At 44.2% G+C, this 14083-nt stretch overlaps 1 protein-coding gene across 2 annotated transcripts in view; it reads left to right on the forward strand.

Annotated features, from left to right (window-relative positions):
- The window catches only part of LRMDA (leucine rich melanocyte differentiation associated), a 1041793-nt gene that overhangs the window by 534544 nt on the left and 493166 nt on the right, over positions 1–14083 (forward strand). The window lies entirely within an intron of this gene.

The raw sequence follows: 14083 nt of genomic DNA on the forward strand, positions 1-14083 counted from the left end.
TTATTCTTAAGAGTTGTGTCCTCAGCGAGGCCTTCCCTATTGAAAATAGCACCTCTGCTCTCTGTCCAGGCTAAACCCTGGCTGTCTGCACTGCTTTATTTCTCTGCACAAACTTAACAATCCTTGAACATGCTCTGCACTCCACCTTTTCATGACGTTGCACACAGTCCATCCCCAGAATCAAGCTCTATGAGGGGTGGGTCTTGTCTAGCCCCCAAGGGATCCCTAACACCTGACACATAAGGGGCGCTCAAGAAATTTTGGCAAATAAATGACTGAATGATATTACTAATAGAAGAAGAGTGTTTTGGGGTTGCGATGTAGTTCTGTGTGCACATTCTTGTTGGACCTCACCACAGCCCCAGGAGGCAGGCTAGGCAGGTGTTACTATCCCAACTTTACAGATGAGGAAAGGGAGGCCCAGAGATTTCCAGGGATCTGTCCAAGTTCACACGGCTAGGAATGGTAAAGCTTGGATTCACTTCTTCTGTCCCCCCCCGCCCCCCCCACTCCCCGGGCTATTTACCTATGATATCTGGCATCTCTGATTCTGATTCATCTCTGACTCTGATCATCTTCTAGAATTCTAGGGCAGTTGCAAGTGAAGCTCGTAGACGTGGTTCATGGGACCAAGTAAATGAGTATCATGGTGAAATCCTCCTTGTCCACTGGCTCCTCCCAGATGGGCCACCTTCCCCAGGCCTTCAGTATAATTAGCCCGGAAGCCTTTGGCCCTGATGCAGAAGCTATCTGTTACTGCCGTTCATTAAGACAGGCGACACGAGATGAAATATTTTGGGTGAATCATCTGGCCTAATTTAGAAAGGCTCGGTAGGGCTGGCGCCTTTGATTTATCAGGGAGAGGTATCTGTTATCAGAGAGATCCACACACGGACTTATTTATTATCCAGAATCTGTTTTTAATTTCGGAGATTGTTTACCTAAACTGCTGTGTGTCAGATTCCAGGACGGATTTCTGCTTAGCATTTAATTTTAGATACTTGCCATGGTGGACAGTAAAAAATGGGTCTCTAGAATTTGTAGTTTCATTATGAATCTTACCTCCTGGCAACCCCTACCAGTAGTTTGTCTTTGAAATCTCCTTGGTACTTGTTAACCCTGCTCTGCTGTGGAGAAGATATAGTTTATTTATTGGACTTTGCCCATTTATGAAAAAGTGCAGAAATTATTAATGGTTTAGTATCTATTAATGCATTACTTGGGTGGAATTCAAATTCTAATATTTATGGTAAACCCCTTTATAATGAAACGGGCAGAGAATCAGCTCTCCTGCTCCTTAAATTTGGAAGGCTCTAGATGCTGTTGGAATGGCTCCCTGTGAAATATGAGCCCTGCTGGCTTTATATTTACACCCATAAATAAGAAATAAGTACTTTGGGTTGGAGGAGAAATAATTAAGAATATTTGTGTAGATAATAAAGAAGAAATGGTCCAGTTTGGTGAACTGTGTACTTGGGAAATGCCAGAGGCTGCCAGGCCCCGGGCAGAGATGTGGGAAAGATTAGGGGCTGGGAGATTGTGGGTGTGGGCAGGGTGTCTGGAGATAGCAGGAAGAGGTGCCTCAAGAAGGGTACCTGAGGCCATGGCAACACGTGAGTGGCTCTACGCATAGAGCTTAGCTGTGGGAATCATGAGCCCTGGTTTGGAATCCCACTCTTCCCTAAGGTAGCATGGCTCTTTGGTGGCCCTCATTAAACTTTTCTGAACCTCAGCTTCCTCGTCTGCAAAATGGAGCTGATGTTACACAAAATTGACATGAGGATAGATAGTGTAGGCTTAAAATTGCCAAAAGTAGTCAACAGATCTGTGTCCGTGAGGCCTAAAGAGAGAAACTGTTGAGGGCAAAAGTGCAAGAGTGGGGTTGGAAAAAATCTGTGCATGTATATGTGTGTAAACACATAGGTACATTTTGTATCTACTTGTGTGTGTGTACGTACATACACACCCAGATGTGTACATGTTTGGTTATATGTGTAATTGCTTGTTGGTGAGCAGGAGGAAGAGAATATAGGGCTGGCATACATAATGAGCTTAATAAGGAAATAGAAAAAAATTATGGTCTCAAAGCACTGTTGACAAATGGGTACCTCTTACCTGCCAGGGCTCTTCTGCCCAAAGAGTCAGGTTTAGGTTCCCTGAGCTTTTTCCTGTCCAACTGAAGCTTCTCCCTGACCACCTCCTGGTATGAGCTAAAGGGTTTGGTTAAATGTCTACATTTCCAGGCATCTAGTAAAGGGTTATAAAATCATAACCTGTTATAACAGAAAGGAATCTCCGGGATCATTTAGTTTAGGGATGACAAATAAGTATATTGCATAGGAAAACCTTATGGTGGTGGTTTCCAGAGGTACTGTTTTGAGAAAAATTGTTGAGTTGCTGTTGTGCTTAGCGGTTCCATGATTGATTAGTGATGCCTGTGAGGGGTGATGAATGGGAAATTGATGACAGAGTTCACATTCTCTTGGTTTTTGTTTTTGTCTTTTACTTATTTTATTTTATTTATTTATTTTTGGTGCAAAAGGTGATTTTATTAAAGCACAGGGACAGGACCCGTGGGCAGAAAGAGAAGCTGCCTGTTTTTGTCTTTCAAATAAGGAAACCAAAACCTAGCATGATTGAGTGAACTGGCCTGGCTGGACTGACAGAGTGAGTTAGGGGTGAGCCAGGACCAGACTTAGATCTCTGGCTTCCAATTCAAGCCCCTCTTATGTCACACCATATTGCCCTCTATGTGCAGCCTCAGGATTCCTGCACACCTCCCAGAGGACAATAAGTCCCTGACTTATGAGAGTATGGATTCAAGTAGATGAAGTGTTTGATGTCTTCCTTACTGTGGTGGCCTGCAGAGACCGCTAAGGCCAAGATACTATTTGGATCGATGATGATAATGACAACAACTCATTTAGTTAGCTCCTTCTATGTCCCAGGCCCTGGAAGGGCCATGCATTTGGTGTATATTACCTCATTTAATTATAACAGTCTTATCACTGAGTGATAGTTTCTGCATTATGCACATGAGGAAAATGGGGTCCAGATAGGTTAAGAAACTCTGTAGAGTCATAAGCTAGCAAATATCAAAGTCTCTCAGACTTTAAAGCATGTGTTTTTGATCACTGATCATATGAATCTATCTCCTACAGGCTTGTCAATGGTGTCATCCATTGGGGTAACATTGAGGCAGCCTCTGACTATCACATATAAAGACTTACATTTAAAGTAGCAAAAGAAGATTAGGAAAGTCAGTGGTCAGTGCTCCTGATAGGCAACTTTTAGTAAGTAGGGGAGAATCTTCTTTTCATCCAAATGCAGGACTTCCTTGTATCTATTTCTATGTTATGGCCATGACTCAAGCAAGAGTTGGATTGAATTGGATAGATCATGTCTCCAGTTCTTCATTTATGTATGTTGTAGGCAAGAATTAATACCATAATGATTCATAAAAGTGACATTTCTGGTGAGCACACCTGCTATGCTAATTTGCTAAGGATGTAGATGTTTCCTGACTTCCGAAGGAAGTGATCCCCGATACTGGAGAAAGGAACAGTCTTTCCTCTAGCAGACTTTGACTCTCTTCCCTTTGTGAGGGGAGCTTGAGTAGTTAGTCTCATACCCAGAGGTTTGACGACTTCCTCATAGTGACCCAGGGAATGGTGGGTGGAGAGTGTCGAAGCCCTGTTGTGTGGGAAGGCAGAGACCCCAGTCATTGTAATCCTAATCTTACCTGAGTAGCTATAGCCAAATAGCACAGCTTCAAATTCATTCATCTACCAGTCTTATCCTCTGGCTGCATATCAGCTTTTAAGTACCCAGGTTACAGGGTATTATCTTAACATTCAGGTTAACTGTCAAATGAAAATAAAAATTAATAAGGTGGGGAAAAAAAAGAAGAGAGTGTCTTTACTTACAACTCTTAGTGGAGCTTGTGGAAGGGCAACATCTCAATCCAGGGGATTCCCATGTAGGCAGTGGGCTTGCTTCTCTGCATGGCACAGTGTGCTGGCCTTTCCCTCGGGTGGGGGAGGGCTGGGTGTGGGATCCTTTCTGAGATCACATAGCAGGGAGCACAGGAAACTCTGTGATTCAAAGTTGCTTTGCTGTCCTTAGAAAGGTGTCCTGGGGGAGGCGACTTCTCCTGCAGCCGGCAATAGGGATTGGGTGTTAGCTGTGATGATGATGATGAAGAAGAAGAGGAAGAGGAGGATGCCGGGCTAATCTTTGAGCAGAAGTGTCATCACCTGGCTGGCACTGCTCTAAGTAACCCATGTAATCTTCCAACATCAGTTTGAGGATGTTATTATTGTTGTTCCCACCTTGCCGTTAAGGAAACTGTGATTAAATAATTTGCTCAAGGTCATGCTATTGGTACAAGTGGTAGAGGCAGCCTCAGGACAGAGTCTGTGCTTGCTGACTGGAAGTGCTTGTTAGGCGAGGAACACTCCCCTTGACCCACCAGTCTCCAGCCACTCTCTCTTCTCTTCGCTGAGATTGTTTTCCTTTTGGTCAAGAAGAAATGCAGAGGGGCGCCTGGGTGGCTCAGTCGTTAAGTGTCTGCCTTTGGCTCAGGTCATGATCCCAGGGTGCTGGGATCGAGTCCCGCATCGGGCTCCCTGCTCAGTGGGAAGCCTGCTTGTCCCTCTTCCACTCGCCCTGCTTGTGTTCCCTCTCTCACTGTGTCTCTCTCTGTCAAATAAATTAAAAAAAATCTTAAAAAAAAAGAAGAATGCAGAGAAGAGAAGCCAAATCCATATAGAGCATCTCAGCAGGTCCCTTCTTTCGGACCTTTCTCTGGCTTATCTTCTGGTTGGTCCCATAGGCCCCTCTCCCTCACCTGGATCACAAATGCCCACCTGTACTTCTCCGACCCCAGCATAACCAGTTCTCAGAACTTCCATTTGCTGTAAATTTGAGATGATTCATGGAAACTCAATGTGTTACTTGTCCCAGTAATATTTGTATTTTAATTGTAGTCAAATTATTAAAGGTAGAATTTCAGCTACAACCAACCATGGCCTGCTTCCCATGCTGACCTTAGGCCAACCTGAGATTCGACGATGGGAATTCCCTTAAAACAGCTGCCACTCATTCTATTTGTACTTGTCCACAAGCCAATCAAGAATACACATGGAAGGTAAATTACCCCCGGTTTGCACAGTGCCATGATCTCCAGTGGCATCCTCTGAATGTGAGCTCCGTATTGCTCATCCAGACGGGAGATGATCCTGCACTTAGTGGGCTTTGCCCAGCCCAGCCCAACCTGAAGCTAGGCAACTGACTCAAGGAGCATTTCTTAGGTGGTGGGCGTAGGAAGCTGGAGTCTGGGTGCTCCATGGTGCTTGGGGCCACCATGCTTGGACTAAGGCCGGAAGGAAATGGTACTCACCTCTGAGAAGTCCAAATTGTTGATGTCTTGCCTCACCTGCTCAGGGCTCTTCTACCTATGAGGCCATCTCCTGAAGGCACCATGTTTTTTATATAACATTTTGTCCCTTTAGAAATTATCGTGAGGGATGTCAAGAGCTTTCACACCGAAAAAAATATGTCACATTAGCTTCCAAGTTTCTGATTGTCTAAATAACGCAGCAACTCAATATACAGCTGTCTGGCATTTTGACAGTACAATAACCCATAATTCTTCCTGCCACTCAACACTTCAAGGTTAGCATTTTGTAGTTTGCTCTCAAGGAGTATTCATTTAAATTTTCAAGTGCAGAGTTGAATGTGGCTGCCTTATACCTTCCTTTTGATCTTTCCTTTATTTACTTGGGTGCTCTTCCAGTTTATTACATATATTTTATGGAATGCTCATGCATGTGTATAAACTTTTTTTTGAGAAGTGGAATGTTGTTCAACCTCTATTCTCTGTATGGTTGGGGATAAGAGAGGGAAATAGCTGCCAAGCCTCAGAGGGCGGCTACCCCGTTTGCGGTTCCCAAGCACTCACCACGGAGTGAAGTGAGAAGGAAGAGGCAAGGGGACTGGATGACTCTCTCCTGCCTCCTTTCAGAAATGCTGCCTTCTGAGGGAAAAAGGAGCCCCGGGTTCTTAACTTTCTCACGGAAGAAACTTGTTTGCTTGGTCTACTCTTGATCCTTGAGTCACGAGGAGGATTATCGGACACGCAGTTAAGTCTCCGACTTAGCTGCTGGTTCTGAATTGCCCTTCCTGGCTTGGTTACCACTGGTCATTCTCACAGGCAAGTTGACTTCCCTAGATGGGAGACTGGGTTATGAAGCTGGCTTTCATCAGTTGCCTGCATAACCTTGGCCAAGTCAATCATTGACCTCTTTGAACTTTTTTCCTTATTTTTAAAGTGTGGTTCCTACCCCTCATCATACCTGCCTTTACAGACCTGTAGCTAGGTGGAACTGAAACCATAGATGTGCATCCATCTGCATGTGCTTTGAATTATTGAGAACTGTGCCCTCTCAGTGTGAGACATCAGTGTGGATTTTTCCCTTCTAAGCCACTGCCAGTGTACATCCCTGATCTACATTGCTGCCTACAGTAATCAAGTGGCTTATTGTGATGTGTGGGTCATTTTCCGAGACAAGGAGACTCAGTGTAATGCCTCCTGCCATGAGTGGGGTTTATTTATTGGCCCTTCTTGGATTGCGTTCAAGGGAGAATTTCTGGATCTCAGGGACCTTTAAGACATCTCAGGGTCTAAAGTTTCTAAGGTAAAATAATTGTTTTAGATCAGTGAGTAACCAACTGGCTCAATAAATGTGCTTTGCCTGTGAAAACCCTAACTCTTCAAACTCACTAATCGACTTTTAAGCCCACCAAGTTAAGCACAATTTAAAAGCTCAAATGTGTGTGTAAAAAGAATCACTGTGTTGATATGAAGGCTCTTTACACTTTCCAAGCCATTAGAGTGATAAGCATTTTACCACCACGGGGCCCTAAAATCTCTGGAACATCATTTGCTTGTTGAAACCTATTGGAATTGGTGCTCCTGGCAGCAGGATGAACTCTTCTTCAGCAGCCTTGGGATGCACCTCAACAAATCTGGGGTGGACTGCTGGCTGGATATCACAGAATCTTTGTGTCTAAGCTCATGGGGAATTTCTAATGTGTGGAATTTGTCTGGTTGGTTGGTTTGGTGGGGAAGAGTCTGGGTTGACGTTCTTCAGGCTCTAGGAGGTTTCATGAGTTCTCATCCTCAGAACTGGTCACCTTATTTGCTGTGCATTTGCTACTTCTAAAAGGAGTCTGAAATCTAGCACAGTCCACTGGGGTTAAGATGGTGGAACATCATACAGTTCCATGCTCAGAATAGCCTTGGCCTGGGAGGAGGACAGTTTGATGGGGTTAATCACAATATTTAGTGACTAGCTACAATACAGTCACTTGAATTACGTATCATTCTATACATTTCAAAGTGCTTCTGCTTCTGTTACTGTAACTGATCTCAGAATAGTGCTGTGAAGTAGACATGATCAGGGGTTCTAAAATTATGTTTTTAAGAATGCTTTTTTCTGATTATGGAAGTAGTGCATATTCATTATAGAAATTTTGGAAAATACTGAAAATCATAAGAAGGAAATTAAGATTGCCTGTAAATCCACACTTGCCAGAAATAGCCCCTTATACCATTCTGATATATATCCAACGCCATATATACTCCTTTTGTGTGTATATACATATATCCGTGGATTATATTTTTAGGGTTGGGATCATTCTATAAAGATAATATTTTGTTTCAGGCCTTTTACTTAGAAACATTTACACATGTTATAAGTAGTCCTTGAAAACCCAATGTTTAATGTCTTAATCGTATTCTGTTATAAAGAATGTATGCATCATAATGTTGTTGAGTAACTAGGTTATTTTCTGTTGTTCCCTATTCTACTCAGCACCATGAAGAATGCCCCAGGAAATACATCTTTTTTTTTTTTTCTTTTAAACACACCTCTGATTATATCCTTAAGGTAAACTGTTAGAAATAGAATGGCTAGGAAATTTCTATCCCCCGTCTGAGTGCCGTTATACAAAATGTCAAATTGAAAGGCGGGTATTTTATCCTCATTTTATAGTTGGGCAAACTTAAGAACAGAGGGTTATACTGATTTGCCTAAGGATGCACAGCAAGTCCGGGGAGGAAGCAGGTACCTCTGTGGTGGCATCTGCCTTGCTGGCACCTCTCACCACCTGGAGTTGAGAATAGCAGCCCCTGCAAAGGTGAGCTTTGTTTTACATGGTGGTGATTGTGGGCTGTCTTTACAACCCTTCGTTAGGTGTGGCTTGTGGTCCAGATGCTACTCTGCAGCCTGTGAATTAGAGATTAAATAAGTCTTTATCCCAGGGCGTCAGTGCGTCTTAGGGTTTCCTGGGCTCTCCCACTGTGTGGCTCACTCCCCCATCCAGCGTTATCTCAGAATGGTGACCGGGCCACCTGCCTGCTTGGCTCCCTGTTTGTCTCCCACATTTGGGGAGAATGCCTGTCAAGTTCCAGGCCTTGCGTTGGATGCAGAGGGTACGACAAAGATGTGTTTAGTCCCGGTCCGCAAAGCTCAGCTGGAGTTGCAACCCAGAAGGCAAACAGATCATTGATGAAGCATGATGAAGACATGGTTGTGGGCCTGTGGAAGAAACAAAGTATGATTTAGTGAATTTGATAGGGATGTTCCTGGTCCATGACCAATCTCTATAGCCATGGTGGATCTCCTATTTTAGGGTATTGGTTTTATTCAAACCTGTCCCCCAAAGTGTCCTCAGTTTCCCTCCTTTTGTCCCTTCTTTACTTTGACTTGCTTCCCATTGTTTTTGTGGATAGCTAGCATCCAATAAGTAGCTGATGGAGTGGCCCAGTTACTGGGCCTCTGCTTGCCTGTATTTGGGTCTCATTTCTGCACTCCTAAACTCCTGACGAGTTGCAGCAGTCCCAAAGTCTCATTTTCCTTATGTGTATAGTAAAAGAAAATAAGTGGGTATTAAAAAATAATAGCTAACATTTTTTGAGCACCTATTATGTGCCATTCGCTGTCGTCAGGGCTTTACACATCTTAACTCATTTAAGCTCACATACCTTTGTGGGGTAAATCCAGGGAGGATGTAGGGTCCAAGGCCATACAGCTGGAAGGTGGCAGTCTGACTTGAGAGCTTGCTCTCTTACTACCGTACTCCACATTTTTAGGACCCTTTCCTCTTGTATTCATCTCCTTTCCTTACATTGTTCCTGACACGGGAGTTTAATACCAGCGGTTTGGGAGAGCAGAAACTTTCCTGAGGTGGTAAGTTACTGCCTCCCAAACACGTGGATGTCCACAGCCTTGGCCATTCCCCCAGGGGGCTGTGAAGTATCCCAGAGCCAGGGAAGTATGAGGTTGAGAGAGACCAGAGAGGAAAAGCTGCTTTTTTATACCATCCATTCACTTGTTCACTGACCAGCTTCTGGAGCATCAGCTATTTGAAGGTCAGTGGACTATGTGATGGACCAAAACAGATGTGGCTTCTGCTCTTGGGACAGTTGTGACCCAGAAAGTGGGGAAATATGTCACAAAGCTGGTGGGAGGGTTGGGAGAGAAAGCGGTAAGAGTGAAAATGTCTCCAGGTTGAAATACCAGCTATTTTCAGACCTGTAGGGGACTGTCAGTTCTGCTTCCAGGACTGTCTTTTTCTCCAATGGACTGCTCGTGTTCCCGGGTCTCTCGCAAGTCCAGAATGAGTAGTAGCACTCTCGCTGTCCAGAGCATTTACACCAGGGCTGCGTTTTATTGTTGTCATAGCACCTGGCTTACAAAAATATGCTGCGTCAGAATGGAGGGAGAAAAGAGAGGAAAATAAAGCCAGGTTTGAGATCAGTTGTAGATTTTTTTTCTTCCTATTGAGATTTATAGTAAGCCAAAATGCCTGGGGCTTGGATTGATTTGAATGAAAAAATATAGATACATATATATGCATGCTTGAACAATGTCAGGCTTCCAGTGTGTCTCTGGTTCTTCTCTAAGTCCCCAATCTAGGGGGTTCTTCTGTAGCTTGATTCCAGCAAGAACAGGCACTGCTTCAGTGTTCATTTCAGTGGCATTGACAATACTGACAATATAATTGACCTAAAAAGTTCTGGATTTCCTGTTAATGCACTTTAGAAATGTACATCAACTACCAAAAAAAAAAAAAAAATCATTTCTATCTACATTTCACTTGATTTCCATTTTCAAGAGAGAGGCTTCATCATTATTATTCTATTTGAATAGCACTGATATCTTGAAGGATGGAAGGAGATTTCTATTGTATGCGGGAGTACTTTATTTCGATATTTTCTTTGTCTGATTATACATGATAAACACACATTAGTGACATTTCGTGCATGTTTGGAAGATAAATGGGGATATCTCTTTAAACCATTCCTGACACTTGCTAACCTGTGAGCTTAATGGCATTTTCTCTTTGATTCAATAATTTGTCTGTCAAAAAAAAAGCTGGGCTGACATTCTCCTTGTTGTGGGATTGAAATGGAAAGAAATCTCTTCGCTTGAAGATAATTTTTTTTTTTTAAATTGAGGCGAACATTTTAGGATAAAAATGTTTTTGAAATTATTTGGGTTTTTGGTGGTGGAGGTGGGGGGCAGGGATTGGGAGGGTGGTGCTGATGAATGCTGGAGCCCTGACATGATGTGTGTGGCAAGTGGTAAAGGGGAGACGGTTACCTCAGTCTGAAAGTCCTCTTGAAATAATTAGGGAACATGTGAATTCTTGCAAATGAAGATGGCTTCTACTGGTGTGTCTTGTGGGAGGCTGTCAGCCTTCCTTCTGTGGAGGTTGTGGGGTTGGGGTGTGGATCTGTGCACACAGGGATGGCTCTGACTCAGTATGCCTGCCTCAGTTCCCTCCAGCCTCGTTCTGGATGAAGGGGGAGGGAGGAGGCTGGCTGTGCATCGTTCTGGAGAGGCTTTAAATCCAGGTGGTTGTTTTTCCTTTGCTTAGAGATTTTGGAAAAGCCCTGTTCAGGAACTGTGGTGAAAATGAATCCTAGAGGTGAACCTAGAGTCGGGAGGCAAATAGTGGGCTCAGAGGGGCAGGCTTGGAGCTCTTGAGGGAGCCCTTTGCATTTGTGATAAAGGTGGCTGAGCATGTTGGGCAAGAGGTGCCATTTCGGAGCTGTATCATGTGACCCCACAATGTACTACTGACCCTGTCTCCTTAGACGCCTCCCAGCCCTGCAGTAAAGGGCTTTTGGGACATCTGATTTATATAAAGATGACTACAGTAGGCAGGTGGTTGTGGCTGGGAGCCGGATGGGGGAGAATGCTTGGTATTCAAAGTCTGCTTGTCTCCCTGCCCCCCTCCAGCCCGGGGGGTCTTCAAGTGTGCCATTAGAGAACACTGACTTATTAGGCTCTCTCATATTGATTCATTCAACATATTTTATTGAATGCCTGTTGTGTGCCAGGCATAGTTCTAGGCGCTGAGGATGTACCCCAAGTCCAAAACGTGTCGGTAATAAAGCTGGGCATAGAACTCAGGTCTCTTGACTCCTGATCTGGTGCTCTCTAAGCACACCACACTGCCTCCCTGGAGATCCTGCCTTCCCCAGAAGCCTAAGGATCTGAAATTTTTTCCCATTATTTGGTGGTTCCTCCCATGGCTTCCAGTCCCCCTACATGGGCCATGGCTTCCCCTGTCTTGGGACCTGGCTCAGTCATGCTCGGTTGCCCTAGCAAAACACAGTAAACACAAAGGAAAATGAAACGTTAACCATCACACACATTTTGCCAGCCTGGACTTCTCACCAGAAAGTAGGGACATTTTAAGACCTTGAACATCCTGAGCACTTTTGTTTTGGAGGCCCCATATTACAACATATCAAACACAGTTAAATGACCCCCTCCATGTCACATTAAATATGATTGATGAAAATTTCAATGTGAAATTTTCAGAAGGATTCTAAAAGTCATTTTTATAGTTTTGAGGCTTAAGAATAAATTTTCTTGTGATAAACTTTGTTATATTTAACTGTAGAGGAGCTTGACTTGATTTGTACTTGACCTACCAATGAACATATTTCTTTCTGTTGAAATTTATTTGAACCTTTATTAATCTTAGTTTTATAATTTTTATTTCACATGTTGGAGCCATTTTTTTGTAGATCGCAAACATTTTGTTGACCATTCCAACATTTAAAAGAGGGCCTTTGACGCTAGGCCTATAGCTCCTTATGGATGAAAGACACTGAGAACAGACCTCCATGCACCCACCCCCCTAAAACCAGATCCTGGACTTCAGCATTTAACACTCCCAGGGACCCCAGATGGGCCAGTCTTGTCTGGACTGGCCTGGGTATTATAGAGGTGACCCTGGGGACTTAAGGAGCGCTCCTGTTTTCCCTACTGCAGTGTCTGGGTCAGCTCGGGCTGCCACGACAAAATACCACAGACTGGGGGGCTTCAACAACAGACATTTATTTTCTCACATTTCTGGAGGCTGGACATCTGAGATCAAGGGGCTGGCTTCCATTCCTGGTGAGAGCTCGCTTCCTGACATGCAGACAGCCACCTTCTCAGTTTGTCCTCAGAATGCTGGTCTCTCTAATCCCATCATGAAGGCCCACCCTCATGACCTCACCTGACCCTCATTACCTCCCAAAGTCCCCATCTTCAAATCCCATCATAATGGGGGTTGGGGCTTCAACATATGAATTTTGGGAGTACACAAACATTCAGTTCATAGCATGCATTGTAGTGGGAAAGCATGGCCCTCAGAATCTATGGCTATGAGCTTCAAATCCCAGTGCTATCACTTTTTAGCAGTGTGACTTAGGATGTAAGTTGCTTATATTCTCTGAACCTCAGTTTCTGCTTCTGTAAAATGGGGATAACGGTCCATTTGCAGAGTTGTTACTTGTATTAGCAATAGTATTTGTAAGGGGCCTAGCACCCAGGAGGTAGCTCGTTATACATGCCCCATCACCTGAGGGCATCTTTAATTAAATGACTGTAGCAGCTCATTTTTGAAGAACACTTAGCTGTGTGTGTGTGTGATTGGGACAGAGGCAGAGGACAGGGAGACAGAGCCCAGAAGCATGGCAGAGGCTCGGTCACTAAGGCCACTAAGGCAACACTGGGCTTCTGTAAGAGGAGTTCGTTTCTACATTTCTGGAAAGTCTCAGGCTTGTGGGAACCCTCAGATTGTACGAGAGGGCAAAGGGTGGACTCAGAAGGCTCTTTAGGGCTCAGGCCTGGAAAGGGTACACAATTTGGGGTTGAAGGACCTCTAAACTGGAAAGACTAAGCTGGGTTTTTTTTTTTTATCCTCTTCCGGTAAAAAGCTTACTTAACCCAAGCTTAGTCTTCCCGGTTTGGGGCCTCACTTTTGCCATTTCCAGAATAGGGAATAGAAACTGAAATGACTAGTTTTTATAAATGAAGGAACTTTTTGAGCCTGAGTGTGTGTGTGGAGGAGTAGGGGTTGGTATTTATGTGCAAATGGCTCTGGACTTCGCAAAGTGCTGGTATCTGGGGAAGGAAGCAGTGACCAGACTTTAGAGAGCAAACAGAGCGGGGAGTGCCACCCCTGGCTGACAGGATGGATGGGCAGTGATATGACAGTAGTCTGTTCCCAGGCATCCCACAATTGGAGGGGATTGGCAGGTGGAAAATCGGAGGAAGCTGATAATCCCCCAAACCCTTCCTCTCGATTCATGGCTGCCAGCAGCAGATTAACCTTCTTGACTGACTCAAGTCAAGCTTGGCCCATGGTGGGAAGAAAGCCCCTCCCTCCCCCCTCCCCCCCTTGAATGCCCAGTGTGTGCTGGCATTATCCTAAATACTTGTATTACATCTGTGGGCAAAACTGACAAACATTCTCACGGACCTTATAATGTACATTAAACAGTCAACATGATATATAAATAAATGATATGATACATTGGAAGGCCATACATGCTGTGGGAGAAAAGAAAAAGAGAGCAGGTAATAACATTAGTAGTCCTGGGTGGAGGTGGCAAAGCAGGATGCATTATTGAACATGGTGGTCAGTGGAGGCTGTATGAGGACGGTGAGCAAGTTGAGGAATTGAGTCGAAGGAGAAAAGTACTGTCAAAATGAGCTTGCCGGTCTCTGAG

The sequence above is a fragment of the Phoca vitulina genome, unplaced genomic scaffold (genome assembly GCF_004348235.1).
Source record: "Phoca vitulina isolate PV1807 unplaced genomic scaffold, GSC_HSeal_1.0 scaffold29, whole genome shotgun sequence".
Lineage (NCBI taxonomy): Eukaryota > Metazoa > Chordata > Mammalia > Carnivora > Phocidae > Phoca > Phoca vitulina.